An 18,852-nucleotide genomic window follows, 5' to 3' on the forward strand; every position below is an offset into this window, starting at 1 on the left:
TACAGCACATGAAACAAGGGCAACTAAATGGAAAACAAACCATGCACCAGCTATCTGTCCACTTAATCTCTGCAAAAACTAGCCAAGTATATACATCACAGCCCCACCATGAAGCAACAAAACACCACAACAGAATCCAAAGTCATTACTGTGCAATGAAAGCAGTACATACCTCACCTAAGTAAGTAGCGAAAACATGCCTCTTCTTATCAATGCTTAGAGAGCGGAAAAACAAATATACAAACCTCCTGACTCTGTCACAACCACCACTCCCCATTACCTGTTCTCCACAAATACCTCCAGGTCATTTCAAATGTAACTTTACCTTAACAAGTTCACTCCAAACCCTGATTCCTCAAAACAGTTATACTCTTATAAAACTCCTAAGTCCCACCCTACATCTATCTCACTTCCTCTAAAGTCCCTTCACAAATTAACTACTCCCATCCCAAGTAAAGAAGCCTATCTTTATTCCAAAACCTCAAATTACTTCCTTAAAAGACATCCACCCCATTTAACTCTCTCTATACCCTTGCCAAAAATGTCCCTGGACAAACTGGTCTGTTCCCAAAACTCATTTAATGACTGCAATCCTCACTGATTTGCCAAGAAAACCACAAACTTTATCAGGAACAGACCAAAATATGATGCAGAAAAATAATACGCTTTGTAAAATCTGGGATGAGGGAGTCCCAGCGCCCAGATCCCTCCAAGGACGGTACCATGGAAGAGATTGGAGCCAACGATGGAACCGAAAGGGGCGGTATCGGCGCCAACGGACCCTCGGTTCCAGCCACAGCATGCTCCGGCTCCGAACTCAAGGGATGAGTCGAAGGAGGAACTATTGGAGAAACAGGTAGAGCCGAGCCCTGATGAGGGGGGCTGGATAGCATTTTTGCCAGGGCTTGCCACTTTAAAAGCCTGCTCTCCACTCTCTCCAAATCATGGTCAGATAACCTAGATGACCGAGAAGAGTGGGACTGATGACTACACTCAGATTGCAGTAAGGGTGACCCTGGAGCCGAGTGTATCGACTCCAAGGATGGTGACTTGGAGAGTTTTCGACTCCCTGACAGTTCTGACGGAAGAGTCGGGGCCGACTGAGAGATAGGTACTTCGGCTCCGGTCAGAGCTGAAGTTGACATAGAGATAGGTGCTTCGGTTCCAGCCGGAACCGAAGTTGAAGCAGAAGCCATACCCAGCGACGGCTCCGAGCTGGGAGCCGACAGCTTCGATGGCCTAGAAGGTTTCACTGACTGAGTCTTGGCCGGTGATCCTTCAGGTTTAAGCAAACCCCTAAGGATAAGCTTATTCCTACGCTCCTGCAGGACTCTTGGACTAAAGGCGTGACACACCGAACAAGAGTCCTGCAGGTGTAGGGAGCCCAACCAGTAAACACAAGAAGTGTGACCATCTGTCAGAGACATTTTCTGACAGCATGAGTCACACTTCTTGAATCCCGACACTTTTGTGTCTTTAGACATTCCTGTGAAGGAAAATCAAATACAAAGAACAAGTATAATGGAGGGTAGATAACTGGAAAAAATATACACAAACCACATAAGTTACCACACCCTAACAGCACACACACACTATATAATATAAGACTTACAAACTACCACAATTTCTAATGAACTTTGTCTACCATAAAAAAAATTAAGCAATGATAAGCCTCTAACTAAAACAGCTTACTTTGAAAAGGTGAACGGGAGTGGGGGAGGTTGAGGAAAACTCTCTAAGGAGAAAACAAGTTTTTAAGGGGGGGAACACTAACAAACTACCATAGAACCTACATCTAAGCTATGACAATAAGTGTATATTTAATAAAGTACAAAAAAGTCCTAAATATAGTGAATAAAGAGAAAAAATATGACCTGAGCCAGTAAACGCAACCTCGTAGCAGAAGCGGCAAATGAGATCTGGGTATCTAGTGCCAGGCATCATGGGATGTAGGGGGGGCCTCGAGCCAGTAAGCAGCTTTCGAGTTTTTGAAGATGGCCGAGTCGGAGCCGAGGATCGGCTCCGACCCCAACCAGCAAGAATGAAGGCGAGACAGACAACTTAACATTAACAGATACAGGAGCTGAGAGGGGGTCTAAAATCTGTTCTTTAGACCAGAGAAGCAAACATTTTCCACTTATCTCTGTAGAGTTTTCTGGTGGATGGCTTATGGGAAGCCAGAATAACATCACAAACAGGTGAGGAGAGGGTTTCCTGCCTGGTGACTAACGGAAGTGGAGAAACCAAGCCACCCCTCTGTTTCAATATTTCCGGGATGTCTCCAAAGGAGACATTATCAGGGGGTCACCATGGGAACCCCTCCCCATCATCGTAGTCTGTATCCTCTGTGAGAGACTCCTCCGGAGAGTCAAGGTGTTTCTTCTTACATGCCTTCTTCTGAGGAGGTTCTTCAGTGGGGATGTCTGAGGAAGACTCCAAAGGAAGAGTACCCTGAACTGGGGTTTCCTGTGGCTTCTGCTCTTGGTGTTCTGGGGAGGTGGCCTATGATAGCTGTAGCTCAGAGGGAGCAAGGGGAAGATCTGATGTAGGAGGAGCGATTCCAGAAGCAAGCACCCTCTCCATCACATGGAAAGCAGGCCCGCCCGAAGAGGGATGGGAGCCCGAAACCGAGTAGGACAATCTTGGAACTGGGGTCACACCACGCTCCACTAGACCTGCTCCCGAGGATGGAGCCTCAAGCAAGATCAGGGCAGGCATTGCCCCCAGATCCAAGGATGGAACCGATAAAAAACTTGGAACCATGCTCAGAACCAAGGGTTCCACCCCCCCCCCAACCATGGGACTGAGGATGGGATGGTTCAGATGGAACTGAAACCCAAAGGGGTGACCTCAAAGCCTCAGTGAGGGTCACTGTCGGCACTGAGGAATGGGTTTCCACCAAGGACGTCGGAGCAATGGGCCTCGAACCAACGGATCTGAGGGAGGAGTATAAGTGGGAGTACTAGGAGCAGTAGACCCAAACCCCAAAGTGGGATGAGTTTTAGGAACGTTTGTTATCCCTCTGGCTGTCAACAGCTGGTCCAGCACGTGCACCACATTGAGTTCAGAAAGACTCCTGGTGGACCTTGTAGACACTCCTGAAGGGGAGTCAGACCAGTCCAGAAAGGGGCTATATGTCTGGCCTAAGAACAGGTCCAATGAAGGGGAGTACCAGGTCCATGGTGTGTGAGTTATTGGCACCGTAGTCTCTAACGTGGAGACAGGTAAAGAGGAATCAAAGTGTCGAGAAGGGACTCAGTGCCAAGGAGGCACTCAGAGTAGAGGTTATCAGTTCCAAAGGGATTGTCAGAATTGCCTTTGGTGTGGTAAAGGGTGAAGTCGGTGCTGAAACTATTGAAAACAGTAAGGTCAGGGCCATAGTTGTCACTGTAGATAGGACTGGTGCCATAGAGGTCGGTGCCGAAGGTGACGCCGATGTCGAAGTTTCTGTAATATCTATGACACTGGATAAAGAAGCAACTGGAGCTGAGCTCTGAACAGAAGCAACAGTCGTAGTCGGAGCCGATGAAGCAATTTTGTGTTCTGTTGAAGATTTGTGGGCCTTGTGTTTATGGGACTTGCCCTTATCACCAGCTGGTGAAGAGAGATCTGAATGGGAACGCTTCTTGTCCTTCACTGGAGGGGTTGAGACCTCTGACATAGAAAGGTCCTCTGAGAAAGGTGAGACTAACAGGCCTTTCAAAAATCAGTTTATGTTTTCTCTCGTTCAACGTCCGCTGACTAAAACTTAAGCAAATCTGGCAAGGAGGTTTCACAGAGAGGTGAGAAACCCCCCCCCGACAATACACGCAATCATTGTGCGAGTCACTGTTAGGGAGTTTGCCATTGCAGGAAGTGCAGTGTTTAAACCCTGAAGTCCCTTTCTTTTTAGACATATCCATACACATGAAACAAACAAATTACTGATAAAGGAAGTGAGAAAAAAAAGAAGCAGAAGAAAAAAAAGATACCAATGATGGTATCAAACGATACCACAAGGGTAGGAGAGGGCGTACCAGCGATGGTATAAGAAATACCCAACAGGCAGAGCTAGATAGATAAAAGGGGGTAGAAATAAGCTAGTTTAGAAAAAGATTAAAAAATACACAAATATTTTAAAAAATATGACATGTAGCTGGGGAGCTTGGTGAAACGCTGCTATATGGCTGTGCGGCAAATGAGATCTGAGGTAACTGGGAGAAAGGCGTTGTGGGTAGCAGCTTAGCTCGAGAGTTTTTGGTGTATGAGAGCTTGGTATTAGGTTGACTTGGTTCCGAGGGCTCTTAACCGAACCCATCAGTGATGAATGGGAAGTAGATTAACAGCATCAGATCTTTCTTTTTCTTTCTTCTTTTTTTCAAGTATATATTTAAGAAATCTACTCATAATAACATATTTTTTTCTTTTCTTAGAAGTGAAGAATTAGTAAAGCAAAAGCTATAGCAATGTTTTATATTGTGCTGTTGCTGACATATAATTTGCTTACATTTTGCTGAATGTTAGTAGCTTATGCTGTAGTGTTATTAACTTTAACTGTACATATTAATGGAAAGAAGTAAAGTTAGATGTTTGTTACAGATTAGAACGGTTTAAAAGAACTATAAGGAATGAGAAACTTACAGAGGAAATTTGCAGTTACTGTGTCCTATGAGTTGTCATTTTCACATGCTGTAATCAAATTCTAATGTTAGGATGTATAGCTTAGATCAGAACAGCAGTTCAGAACAGCTAAAACACACATTCAAATTAAAGAAGCAGGAATTGTTTTATGTATAGTCAAGATTGTTTGTAATACTAGAATTAATAAGAAGAATAAACATCTTATGAATAATATGCATACACATACTGTAATCTCTAATAGAGAGTCGGTGATTAAATATCTTCTGGGAGATTTTAGAAATACAAGATATACAGAATAAGATAGAATACTGGTGGGCAAATGAGACACAAAAATATATTTAAATAAATTGCTTACAAGAAAGATATGTATTGTGTGGGTCTATTTCTAAAGGTCAGAGTTTCAAAACTTTGAAATTCTTATTTTCGAGAACATAAAATCGAAGTTTTGAAACTTCAAAACTGTGCAAAAAAAATGTTCTTTTCTTTTTTTTTTTACATTGTTGCAGGGGGACAAGCTCCCCTGCACCCCCACTCCCCCTGCTAATTAAATATATCATCTCCTAGATCACACTACAGCAAGGAAAATGGTAAATTTCCTATTCCACTCTGTCAGGCGATCTCTATGTAAATCGTTCAAAGTTTCAAAACTTCGATCTTACAGTCTTGACCATAAGAAATTTGAAGCTTTGAAAAAAATTATACCCATATAGCGTATACCAGCATATCACTGAAATGTGAATGTACAAGATCTCATATAATTTACATAGAAAATCATAAAAATATTTGAAAATACCCTGAAAGTTGAAATTTGAAGCTTGGTCATCTGAATGTTGAAGCTTTTTGCATATCCTATGTTATTAGATTCACCAATACTACCTAAAATAACTAATTTCATAAGTCAGAGCTGAAATTTGAGTTTCACGTTGCTGAATTAGTGCATCCATTTTGACAGAAAGTAAAACAGATTTTTCAATATGTTTGAACCTGAAAAGGGAGAATGGGATTTGATTTAAACACATTATAACTTTTGATTACAATATAAACTGAAAAATGTTTTTGGCTCCATAGAAATAAGAAGACATTTTCATTGGCCTCGTTAATGCATATATGTTTAAGAATTACTTTAAGAAGCTAAATAATTTTTAAACATTTTGATATTTACCATATTGAGTGTTACGTAATTTTGAGATATAGACAACTGTACTTTTAAAATTAATTCAGAGCTTTTGTTAGATCTATGTATATATTTTTTTAGCATGATGAATATATATGTGCAGCACTTTTCCTTTTTTATATAATATGATAAGATTACCTGTCACCTGTAAGTTTACAGTTATTTTTATCTTTGCATGCATGCATGTCCACAGCTAGTGGCGTTTGGCTTTACTGGCCTGAATTTGCCCATAACAGACTTAAAAAGAAAAAGTCATGGATATTCAGAATTGCTATGTAGCTGAAACACCTGATGTCTTTACAGGGTCATTTACATATATCCCATGTCTGTCTAATGCGAGAGGTTTCAGGGTACCACACAGTAAATAGTCTAGGTTGGCTAGATGTTTCTTTTAGGTTTTTTTGTTTTTTTTTTTTTTACTGATTAGTTGTTCTGAGTGACCTTGGTACTCGTTGTTTTGGATTGTTAGTTAGGGTATTTTGCAGTCACCCTAATGATAATGGACATCAGTTGGGTACGGCAACCCTGTGTTTCCACATGCTAGTCAAACATTCCATTTAAGCTGTGCTGACAAGGTCATAAGAAGGCCAAAACATACATGTCCACAGCTAGTGGGGTTTGGCATTATTGGCCTGAATTTGTCCATAACATACTTGAAAAAGCCATGGACCTGCAGAATTATAATATGGCTGAAACACCTGATGTCCTTATGGGGTCATTTGCATATATCTCATGTCTCCTCTAATGTTAACTCTGCTCAGTGAAAGAACTCTGGGTTCATGCAGGCATCATTTTAGGATGATGACAGTACATACTTAATACTTCAGATAGTTTCATAAAAAGTCTAGGCTTATAAGTACATTTGCTTATATTGTACTGTATTAAATATTCAGAATGTCTAATTTGTAATAATTCTGTGTCTATGTTGATTTTGCTTTATAAGCTGTGGTGGTATTTTGCAGCTAATGACAATATTCTAAAGCAACAAAATATTCACTTGCCAATAATGTAATTTCTGAGGTTGCAATAAATGTTGCATACTATATGTCATCTTCAAGAAGGCATGCCACACCTATATTATATCAACATGTGTATTAGTCCTCAAAGACAAGCACAAATTCTAACTAAACTCAAAGTAGTATTGCTAAAGAACAAGGTACCTTGAGACTTCAAAGTCTGCACCCTCACAGCTCAAAACCTACACAGATGCACAATAAAAGCTGAATATATGTGCACATGACTCAAGTTAGCTGTATAATGCCTTACATTATGTAGCTTGTGATGGTAGCATTGCATCACGTAACACAAAGCTGGATTTGAGAAAGGCTGGTAATGGTTTTAAGTGCAGGACTTTAATATCATCTGAACTCTACATCTGTGGTTCATTTTTCTTTTTCCAGTTTCTTGGATGTGCTGCTTTCATGAAGACCTCTAGGTAGTCTGAGTATTTATAGCAGCCCAATTTCAAGGGTTCTAATATTTTGAATTGTTTAGTGTTAACTACACTTCATCAGGTATTGATAAATGTATAATCATGTTTATTAAGCTAAAATGGTTTTGGGTTGACTGCACGAATGTCTTCTCTTCTTTAAGGACCCAAAAGTAAAAATAGGAGGCTTCACTAAAATTAAAAACACTACACAAAAGTACAACAGGACTACCTGGTACATGTTTGCATACACTTCTGCATTGTGAGTCACAGCTGTTGTAAAGAATGCTAAATGAAAGCACCAATATTCCTGGAACAATTTCACTTTTTTGGTCCCATGAAAATGTCATGAGTTTGTTCTTATCGCTATCATTGAGCTTAAGTAGCAGGAGCTAAATCCAACTGACTGTCTGCTGAAATTTATGGTGCAGTAAGTTATGTTACAAACACTTCAGGTCATAACTCACCCAAATTAACAAAACTCATGACCATGTCAGCATCACTTAGAAATGCACTGTCTTGTATTCTGAGAAGTTGGAGTTTTGGTGTGGTGTGGTGGTCACACCGCTGTTGTATTCACTGAACAACGCTTCATCCTTCCCTTCTTCTTTGCTATCTCGCTGACCAGATGTCATGCAGTTATACAGATCCAGCATGAAGAGAGGGCCAGACTTTTACTTGTCACACTGAATGTGCAGTCGGGGTCAGTGGGGTAGCCCCAGCATTGACAATATCTCCCTCTGCACCTCACGCTTTTTGTGTCTTTTCAATTGGTGATAAATGAAACTTGAATGCAACTCACTGTTGCTGTCTACTAGCAAACTACTGCAACCACCTACTGTCAGGAGAATAATCCACCAACAGCAGCACCAAATAAGTACACTTCCAAAACTCTGAGGGGAACTAGATCCCAGCCAGACAGGAGGTGGTAATTACGGGGAAGTACAGTGCGGCAACAAGATAAATGTGGAAATATCCGACTACCAACAGACTAGCTACTTACACACCATGCAACCAAGTTCAGCACTGAGACTTGAACCCTCAGCTCCTTACCATTCTTTTTACAAACTTATTATCTACCAGCTTCTGTTTATACACCCTTCCCACGTCCTTTGTCTAGGTTTGTTGAATCTTGGTTCCTTTTTCATTGTAAATTATACTTCAAACATTGTGTCCACAGCAGTTGTCAGTGACCACTGCCACCCATGTAAACCATCAAGTCAGCGCTAGGTGCTCATTGGGTCAGGAACAGTTAATTTGCTGATCACTGCTGGAAAGTATTTCTCACATTTCTTAAAAGCATTCCAGATTACATCGATGGTGGTAACTCAGCATTTTGACATATCAGTTAATTCTCTGCCTGTTTTCTTGCTTGCAGAGCAGAACTTTATTAATGAATTTTAAGGAACTGCTACACAAAATGTGTGGAATTATTTCACTAACACCACTAGCAAAATGAATATTCTCCTACAGATAGTGTTGCAACTGTGCTTTGTTATCTCCAAACTGACATTGTATTTCATTTCATATGGGGAAGAGGCACATTTCTCATCTACTTCAAGTTACCTACTCTAGACTCTACCCAAACTCATAGACTTGGAAAGAGAATAATTACAGCACAGTATCAAAAGTGGTGAACTCTGACTTCACTTCATTACACTTAAGGTAACAATATTAGTGCAGGTTTTTAAGGTGAGTACCCATTTTAAAGAAGTGGTCACTCTTACCATTTACATTTACAGATATTGTATGTGTGTATGTTAATTTAAACAATTATGCTGAAAACCAGTACAGAACAGGTAAGTGCATTTTGTGAGAGATGGCATGCTCAAAAACTGGCAAACAAAGCCCACCAAAGAGTGCACTGCAGCATCTTAGAGAATTTTGAGCGAGATAAAGGGCTTTGAAATCTGGCATCACATTACATTCTGCATTACCAGCTGCTCAACCCTCAACCATCGATAATCTCAACAACACATTTGACCCATCGACAAGTAACGATGCATCAATGACTGCTGAACAGACCTCAACTGAGACAAGTATACCGTATACAAATTTCAATGCCAATAAGAGCATCCATCGAGAATTTGACAAGAAATTCTTTGATAATCCGTTTGGTTTTGCATGTGCAATTTGTGACTGCTTGTGGTTCAAAAATGATGTAAAACACTTGCTTCTCAATATCAACAATCGCTGTGTATAGAATTTCTGGGAATTGATTTAAGTAATGCAGTGGCATGTAACTGTTGCATTCAGTCTCTGACTCTCAATCAAATTCCCACTTTTTCTACATCAAATGGATTGAAAAAAACAGCCAATCTATCTCCATTGGATTTAGTGTCAGAGAGACTTATTTACCCACGTATACCATTCATACAAATCAGGTGATTGAGACAAGTACACAGACAATATGGTATTCTCGGGCAGGTCATCAATGTTCCCATGTCTGTAAATATTATGGTTCTTCATTTACCAGGGAATGTTGATGAGCATTGCATTAATGTTCACATCAAATGCAAAAGAATTCACAAATCAAGTTACTTGATGGGCTTGGTCAACAAACAGTATTAAGACTTGGTTACAGTTTTTAATTAGAACTCCTCTCTACAGATTTGACAACATCACTATTGATCAGTCCTTTTTCAATGACACAAAGTTCAATGCAATACCTAGGAATAAAGTAAATGAAGACACAGCCATCGAAGATAATCTTACTGCACAACAAATGTTGCTGTGGAATGATGATAAATACCTTTGAATTGCACCAGCTGAGAGGAATGTACCACATAGTATTTTGTTTGATGAACATGTTAAAAAACTCTCTTTTCCTAGCATCTACCTTGGTAAATTCAGAGTATTCAAAGATGGAGCATGTATGACACCATACATGATGGCCACAAGCGAACTGAGATGATCCATTTGTTGTGGAGTAATCCTATACCATCTTTTGTATTTGGCAATGAAAATTCTGAGAACGAGAGTATGTGATTCTCTTACTATCACTTTCAAAGACATTGGCAAACATTTGAATATAACAAGACAGCAGACTGAATCAGAAGAATATATTAATCATTGTCTAGAAAGTCATCTCGCCTTCCTCAGATGCATAGCAAATTCAAGATGGTATTGAGCACAGTGTAAATGAGATTTATTCACAATGATAAGACAACTGGGAAAGCCTGCCATGTTCTTGACATAATGAACTTGGTTGGGTCCGTTTGCTTCAAACACTATATAAATTGAAGAGTAACGGTTCCAAGATTTCAGGGGAAATGGCATCTCACTTCAATTTCATTCAGAAGAGTACTCTGGTGAATAAGGATGCAGTCACTTGTGCCGTTTATTTCAAATAACTCATCAACGTTTTGATGACTCTGCTCCAGTCTAAAAAATGTAATCCATTTTAACAGTATTATGTGGTTCATTATTTTAAATGCATTGAATTCCAACATCATGGTAGTCCTCATGCACACTTTCTGTTGTGGCTTGAAAATGCTCCAAAAGATGCAGTTGGTGTTCATAGAGAGAATGCAATTATTTTGATCGATATTTCATTTCTATTTCCATGAAGAAATCCTCAGGAAATGTTAAAGTTCAAACTCACAAGCATACTTTCATGTGTTACAAAAAAGTAACTGCAAATAGAGCACAGAAATGTCAGTTTAAAGCTCTGTTTATGCCTTGCAGGTCTACCACAATTTTAACACCCACGGCAAAGATGGATCCTGGATTTGCAAAATATGATGAACATAAAGTATCACAGTCAACTTGGAAAATCAAGATTATCTTGGTATGGACGCATTTTATGAGGACAATCATGTAATTTCAGATGAACATTACGTGGATATACATCGAGCTGGAATTACTCAGCCAAGAGTGTTTCTGAAATACCAGCCCTCTGAGAAATGGCATAATGCATTCAATCCTTTCATTCTCAATGTTCGTCAGTCAAATACTGACATCCATTTTATACCAGTATTGTTGTGCTGCTTATGTTGTGGAATATATCAACAAAAGTAATAGAGGCATCAGTAATTTGTAATCTCAGATTAGAGAAATAATGGAGAACACTCACAGTTTGACATTGATGAGGTCACTAGACAAATGAGTGTCAATATGATTAACACAATTTAAATGAACAGAAGGCTATAACGTGGTACTTACTGTGCAAACCTATATCCAGCAGCTCTGCTATTACAGTGTACATCCCAAATGTATGGCTTGTTGAATGGCAGAAGATCTGGAAAACTAAAGAAAAACTGGCACAGATGGATTTACAGGAGGAGTGAGCAGATATTTGGAAATAAAACTGGTTCGATAAATATGAGAAGAGGCTTCAAGATCTTGAACCTGCAACTTTTGCACACTTTGTCTCGAATTATACATGTAATTCAAATAATGTGTATCTAAAGTGAAAGGATCCATACATAATAAAATATCGAAAGTACAACATAGGTAAAGAATCCAATGAATACAAATGAGAAATGGTGATTCTGCATTTATCCTTTCAGAATGAAGAAAATGAAATTATTCAAGAAATTAAATTTGTTGGACTTTATGATGAACATGAAGAATTTATTTTACAATGCTGGAAGGAATTCGAGTCAGATTTGAATATTCAAAAGACTTTGGAAATCTGCAGGCAATTATACCATGAGGAGGAAATCCTGGATGATGATGCTGGAGTACAACACTTAGGCAACAGGTACAGCCAGAACCATTTCAGCAGTTATATAATGAAAATTCAGAAAAGAATCATGACCTAAGACTTGCAACACTCAATAAACTCAGTGCTATTGCTAAGAAGCATGAAAATTTTATGCCCAGTGACAGATTTTATGAACTGATGTGGATGGCAAATAAGAAACAAAAATGACTCCTGATGCATATCATTTACAGTCTTCTTGCCGAAAATCATTCACCTCTCCAAGTATACTTGATTGGTAGAGCAGGTTGTGGAAAAACATTTATCACTTGATTTATAATGGAAATTTATAATTGATACACGAATACTGATGGATATTGTAATGCTTACATTACTTGTGCTTCAGTTGGCAAGGCTGCAGTTGCCACTGATGGCACAACAGTTTTCACTCTGCTTTAAAAATATCACTTTCCAAGATGCTTCCATCATCTATCAAAGTTGTGCAACAATATGGGGTACTTTTTAAGTATGTTCAAGTACTAATAATTGAGAAAATTAGTATGCGAAAATAGTATGTGGCACTATTATCTCAGATTGATTCAAGGCTGAAGCAACTAAATGGAAATTTTGAAACCAACTTCAGTGGAGGGGACATCATTTTGATCAGTAACTTGTGGCAGTTGCTGCCAGTTTGAGCAAAACCAATTTACAATCAGATCAAATAGTGGATTGTAGGTCCTACATTATGGCATGGCCTTAAAGTCTTCAAACTGGATGAAGTCTTTTGACAATCTATATCAGGTATTCTGATGACTATTGACAAAGATTGGGAATGGCATGCAATTTCAAGAGGCCAAGTTGCAATTACTTGACTCATACTTTTTCTCAAAAGAAAACGCTAATCGTCGCTGTCCTCATGGGATATGTCTTTTCTTGTCAAATAATTCAGTCAATGAATATAATCGATCTATTGTCAATTCAACTGAAAATAAAGTGATTTCTGTGACAAAAGATATCCATATTGGTTGTCATACTGCAGAAAAGGAAAGATTTGTATGTCAAAATCTTCACAAAATGTCAATTACTGAAACTGGTGGTTTACCATAAGAGATCACATTTGTTTTGCAAAATCATATGTGATAACAACCATCATTGATGTCTCAGATGACTTAGCCAATGGAGCTATAGGAAGATTAGTTCATGTCGAATGTGATGATGCTGAGGAGGTGACGTGTGTATGACTTGAGTTCCCCAATTTGCCAAAAGCTGATGAAAAAACTAGGAGAAAAGTCAGTGCATATATGGAAGCCAATAATCTCAGTCACACAGCTGCGCCTATAGCATGACAAAAGTCAAGCATCCCCTTGGGTAAGAATAAAACCATTATCGTCAAATGCAATAATCTTCTCATATTATCCACTTGTGCAATTATGATCCACAAATCTCAAGGAGGCACCTTTAACAAGATTGTTTATGAGTACAAGACTTACTCTCAGCAGCTCCTATATGTGACATTATTGCAAGTTACAAGCATCAATGGACTCTATATTGTAACATCGAACAATGATCCCACATTTTACCATGGACAATGGACAGCAACATCGATGGGAAGCTTGCAAGATGAGTTTCAGTGGCTGTCAGTTAATAAATCAATGATATTTGACAACATATTAATAAATTTCATCAGTAGTAGAAGAGGTGTATCAGTATTTTCATTCAACTGCCAAAATCTAAGGGCTCATGCCACAGATCTTAATGAAGAAGTTGTGCAGAAATCAAAAATCTTGGTTCTTTCGGAAACATGTTTACTAAAAACAGAAAGATTGGATATCCCTAATTTTGATTATGTGGTGCAATTCAAATGGCCTAATGTAACAAATGGTGGAGTTGCTGTGTTCTCACAATTCCAGTGATAGAGCAAATGTTGTCACTGCTGACAAGAATGTGAACTTACACCAGAGCAGATCTTTGACTGTGAATACCACAGCAGTTGGAGGAATTTGTGCAGTTCGTTCTGTTCTGAAAAATGGTCAGCCAATCTCATTGCAGCAATATACGTATCAGCAAATCAGATAGTTTCTCTAATTATTGTCTTCATCCATGACATTTTGTTTGCTTATACTATCGAGGGTGCAGCTCTACTTGGCTAGCATTTTAATAAAATACCAATGATTCTGAATGGTGATTTCAACATCAACTTTGCCTCACCAGAAGCACAGCCACTAATTGAATTTTTAAATTCTAAATTCAATTTGAAAATGAACAATAATGTAGCAGTATCAACCAGAAAATCTGGGACTACAACTGATGCAGTATTTGCTAGATACTTAGATGACTTACAATCGATAATTTATGTGTCACATTTCAGTTATCATAAACCAATAGTATCATTTTTAAATTATGAATTAAATTATGAACACATCAACACTTCCGAATAGAAATTATTTTATTAGAGTTTTACATTTTAACTTTAACCTGTGTAAATAATTTTTCTCCTTGTGCATCATTTTATTTATACCACATTGTATGTAATCTATATTAATAATAGCTTCTTTGTATTATGTATACTATTTTGAGCATCATATTGTATTGTACATTTCAACCAGTTGTATGTAAATTTTAATTACATTTAATGAAATTGTTCTAGCTACCACAGTCCGACTATTCTACTCCTTCATTTATAATTCCATTTGCTTTCCTTCATACTTTCTTACAGAAGTTTCACTTCTGCCGCACATGGCGACCATGCACATTCTTTTTTTTTTCTGTTTCAGATGTCCTCAAAACTCCATGCATGCATGGAGTTACCAACACCCAGAATAAAACAGAATGTTGAAAGTCAACTATTATTTTATATTTAAAAATAATGGTCGATTTTCTGAATGTAACAGTTTCTTTTTTTTTAATTTAGGTGCTGCAGCCCAAAAGCTAGTACCATGCGCCTTTCTTGGTTAAACAGCATAGATGTTTTAAAAATTCTCTTAGTTTCTACTTTACACTGAACACTGAATGAGTATTTCATTATAGAGCTTTATTAATATTATATACATGTTGCTATAAGGGTTCTGTCAAGAATGTTAATATTATTGTATTATATGTCCTATTTTTTATGTTTTTAGGTTTACTACCTGCACATCTGTTGTACTGCCTAACTCTTTCAAAGTCTGATGGTTTGACTAAAAATATACAAGATAGCTGTTTGTCATTTTGTAATTCAGTTACCACTTATATAACTATTATCACAGTGCTGTCTACTTGTTTAAATATCCAATAGTTACAGAAGGGATGTATTTGTACATCTGCTGTCATGGCTATGCTGCTGTTTCTTTTATCTTTTCTACTGTTTTACTTTCTGTAACTAGGTCAAAACTGAAAAGTAGTCCTACAGGTCCAATTCACTTACCTGCTAACTGACTAAATAATCAGCATCCACTCATATACACTTTCAGAAAACAAACATTCAGTAATTCATATAGCTATACTCATTGCTTGTGCCTATACAATCTGATTAAAGCAGCTCATGCTCACACATGAAGTCATAAGGCAGTGGCATTTGTTTGTGTTGTGTGGGGTTGGTTTGGGGAAATAGTGACTACTGTCTCACAGCATAATCTCAGCAACAGCTATCATGAAACCCAGAACCATAACCAGGTTATCTGTCTAGTGCCCTGTGATTTCTCCAATTTGATGCAACTCTCAACTCATTAAGCTGAGGGCTGAGATGTTAAAAAAAAAAGTAAAAATGTCTCCTTAACCACTGGACCAAAAATGCTCTTCTGCTCTGAAACTGTAGCAAATCACTTGCAGCAAAGTTGTAACAAATAACTTCCTAGAGTTGAGATTCTGCAGAACCAGTGGTTGAGTCATGACCACAAGTACGCTATTGACATTCATTTCTGAATTCTAGTACTGCACTACCTCATGATCAACATCTGCAGGTTGTGCCGATCATGACCCTAACACCTTGTGGCTTGTGCACTGCCCTAGCTATGCCACTGATGAGACCATAGTTAATAGAATGGTCTATTTGTATGCAGTGGGAATGAGGCAGAAAAGTAAAAGACCCAACCTGTTAAAAATGCATGGTGTTAAATAGTGATTATTTCAAAGAATTTAACAGTCATTCTTATATACTGGAGCTAACTATGTGTCTGTATTTATGAAGAATGCTTCAATTAACTTCAAGGAGTTATGTTTTAAATAGGAGGAGAGCAACAAAGAATGCTGTACTCAGTACAGAAAACACATTAAAAAAAGAAAGTATAACAGCAAGAATCTAGGATGTGGGTAAGGGTTGTGCAGGACTACTTGAGTAATATTAGGAAGTGCCTTAGTACCAAACAGAGAACATAGAGAGATACAGACACATGTATATGTGTGTTTAAATAAATACATATGTATATGTGTGTGTGTGTGTGTGTGTATAGATATATATATATATATGTGTGTGTGTGTGTGTGTGTGTGTGTGTGTGTGCGTGTATTTGTATGGGTCTGCTTCTAAATCTTGAAAGCTCATAATCTTGAAATTCAAAATATTGAAGCCAGAATCCTGAAAGTTCAAAATACTGAATTTCATAATATTGAAAAAACAGAGTACACCAATACTTACAATATTCCAACACAACGGCATAACAAAACATATTACTCTTCTCCAACTATAAGCAAACCCCCCACACCCCATGCTACTTAAATATATCAACTCCGAGATCACACTCCACAGAAGAAAATGGCAAACATACAATTACATACTTCATGACTACCTGTTGTAACCTTAGTCATGTTCCCTTTTAATTTTCTATAAACAACACAACTCATCTTAGTGTACTAAAGTGCGAACTTGGAGCTGACATATTTAAGTAGCAGGAGCCCCATATATATATATATATATATATATATATATATATATATATATATATATATATATATATATATATATATATATGTGTGTGTGTGCGTGTGTGTGTGTGTGTGTGTGTGTGTGTGTGTGTGTGTGTGTGGGGGGGGGTATCTGTAGATATATAGATGATAGATAGATATAGATAGAGTGATAAAAAATACAAAAAAACCCAGCCAAGATAAAGTTTTCTTGCAGTTTTTACTGAACGGTTTGTCTGTGTAACCTTTTTACCCTTTGGATTGTGTATATACAAATACATAGATGCAATCACGTGTATACACATACATATATGTGTGCTTGTATGTGTATATACTTAGACATGCATATATATTCATTCATTCATTCTCTGACACCTGCTTTATTTGATTCAGTATCCTCAGGCTGCAGGGATATAGGTACACATATCAACAAGCAATGGGTATATAGGGCAGAACCCGACATGTATGGAATGTCTTTCGTAATATGGCATAGGGTCATTCACCTAATACCAAGTCTTCTGGATGCATGAAGAAACCACAGTATCTGGTGAATGCCCATGTAGACTCCCCATACAAAGTATCGGATAATCAAACCTTACTTTCTGTATAGTTATATGGCTGCATTTATAATCAGTTTAGCTATGACTAGCAAAGGAATGAGGGACTGCTTATCTGTAGCCGTTGTCTATTTCCACTAAGCAGCCTTTGATTATCTGATGGCAATGTTTTATAAATACATACATAAATAGCTTTATTTGTCTTGTTTATATAGGCACTTACAGTCTTTGGTCGTTGAATCCTCCGTTGTAAGCCATGTGAAGCAGTGATGTTGGTGTCTTTCAGTTCTACAACTAAAGGCTGTGACTGACTGTCCCTGTGTTTAGCTGAAATAGAAAAAGCAAACGGTATCAGTAATGCAAAGCCTACATAGCTTACAAGTAATTTTCACCTTCAGTATATTACTGCTTACTGGTTAACCTTCAACAGCCGTGGGAATATGTGAGATGCCAATAGTTTGATTTCTGAAGAAGTTCATAGTTATTTTTTGTAAAAATAAAAATACGCGAACGAAAGTGCTCAAATCTGACATTTGGCTGGAGTCTCTTTCTTTCTGCCCTCACGGTCCACCCAGGGAATATGCTCCACTCGGTTTTAGTTTTGTACCTTTGTTCCTGAATCTTACGCCCGCGGCCCTACACTGTAAGACCTAGTCCTTTTGTAATTAGTAAATAATAAGTGGCCACTTTACATACCAAATACAAAAGATAGGTAAACATAACTCAAAACTCCATATAAATGAGGATAGTCTCAGCAGGCATACATCTGATTTAGTGGTAAAAGATACAGCAGTAACAATTTCCAGAAAACCCAGGAATGCAGATGTATATCTATAAGACATACAACAATGGATATGTATTGATATATTTACTTCAACTTTACATACCAAGGAACAATGCATATAAAAACCTGATATCCAGAACTATGCCAGTGCACACCAGTGATAAAGCCCACACAATGGCTCAGATAATCAGAGTTTGATTAGTGGCTTGGGAACCTGAGGTGCTGGCAGGAGAGGATTGGTGTGCCTATTGGGAAGGGAGGGGTGCATGAACAGGGCATTCTAGCTAGTATGATTTTCCTTGTAGAGGCCAGGGGGAACATCTGTGAAGGTGCTACTGAGAGTACATGGGGCATCCTTCTGACATCAGCTCCTTGCAGAAGTGAAGGGTGGTTCAGCACTGAGGCTCACTACTCGACCTACTATTGGGAATGTTACAAGGTACACAGACAGGGAAGGAAAGTATAGAAAAAACACTTCCTGGCAGAGGTAAGATGCTACACCGGGGTCCTCAATCTCCTCATTAGCCTCAGACATAGGTTAGGGATAGCCCAGGGGAGGCTAAAATGAATCTGAAAGATCCAGTGAATGAAGAGATGAACTGGTGACAGCTGAGGGTCAGCTGTGTGGAGCTAAAACATAGTTAAAAAACAGATGCTCAGCAAAGAATGTGAACAAAAATGCAAAAAAAGGTTTCATGTTGGGTCATGTAACATTCTTAAATAGTAGTAGTGCACAGAGCCAAGTGAGTTAACCTAGCATTCAGTT

The sequence above is a fragment of the Protopterus annectens genome, chromosome 1.part0, assembly GCF_019279795.1.
Source record: "Protopterus annectens isolate FY-2018-M chromosome 1.part0, PAN1.0, whole genome shotgun sequence".
Lineage (NCBI taxonomy): Eukaryota > Metazoa > Chordata > Ceratodontiformes > Protopteridae > Protopterus > Protopterus annectens.